Source organism: Leptodactylus fuscus, chromosome 3, assembly GCF_031893055.1.
Source record: "Leptodactylus fuscus isolate aLepFus1 chromosome 3, aLepFus1.hap2, whole genome shotgun sequence".
Lineage (NCBI taxonomy): Eukaryota > Metazoa > Chordata > Amphibia > Anura > Leptodactylidae > Leptodactylus > Leptodactylus fuscus.
The window spans coordinates 172,113,688-172,114,904 of NC_134267.1; positions in this window are offsets into that span (position 1 = coordinate 172,113,688).

The following is a 1,217-nucleotide window of genomic DNA, read 5'->3' on the forward strand; positions in this document are numbered from 1 at the left end:
TCACTTCAGCTTAATGTACAAAATTCATTTCTTGGCAGTTAAACATAACACAATCCCCTAAAGATGTGGAGAGGACCATTTACATCTGCGTAGGTAAAAAGCTCAGGTGTTCACATGACTTGATAAGGATCCTATCTATCTATCTATCTATCTATCTATCTATCTATCTATCTATCTATCTATCTTCCCATGTCTATTTTTGTCATACATGTGTTGTAAGTATTTTCTACCGAGTACACACAAATGTATAATTTTATAGCTATATTGTGTCAGTGGTTCATTCACTTTTCACATCAATGAAAAACAATTTGTAGAAAACAAATGCTATAATTTGTTTTGAGTTTCATCCGTGAAAAATGGACAGAGCACAGATGACATCCATTTACTGTCCATGTTATAATGGGCTCATAAACTTTAATGGACATCCCTGATCTATAAAACATATAGAGCATGTCTCCATTTTATGGAGGGAATTCATTAGTTAGAGGCATGCTATTGTGCACATGGGTGTAACGAACCCCCGTGTCACGATACTAGTGGTACGGGATCAGGAGTCCAGTCGTCGGGTAACACAGAGGAGGCTGGAGACAGCAGGTGGATGGCCCACAGGGGGGCTGAGGTAGTAGTCCAAGGGCAGCTGGGTAAAGACCAGGTAGAAGTCTGTAGTCTTTCAAGAGCTGTAGTAAAGCTACGGTGAGCTTGCAGCTAGCAGGTGAAGTTCCAAAGAACTGAAGAGGATCTCCAGCAAGGAGGTCTCCTGGGTGTTCAGGCTGTATCCGGAATAAACAGAACACAATACCAACACAAACAGGAAGTGTCAGAGTCACCTATATATAGCCAGTCCAATCAAGGTTAATACAGGGCGGGTTCCAATCATTAGCAGCAGCTGATAAGCCTCAGCAGTAGGCTCCACACAAAAGTCCAACAGGCCATTATTCCACAAGCCTGATAGCTCAGGCAGCAAGGAGACACCGGGCTAGACAGCAGGTCACAGGTTCAAATCCTGACACCCCGTTCTGCACCTTGCTCGCCACATTGTATGAATGTAGGTGGAGCGGGGCAGGCCAGGGATGCCTTGGTCCACCATATTCCCATAGATTGTAAACCCTCGCGGGCAGGGCCCTCTATCCCACTGTGCCAGTCTGTCACTGTTAGTATTATATCTACCTGTATATTTTGTACATTGTATGTAAACCCCCAAATATAAAGCACCATGG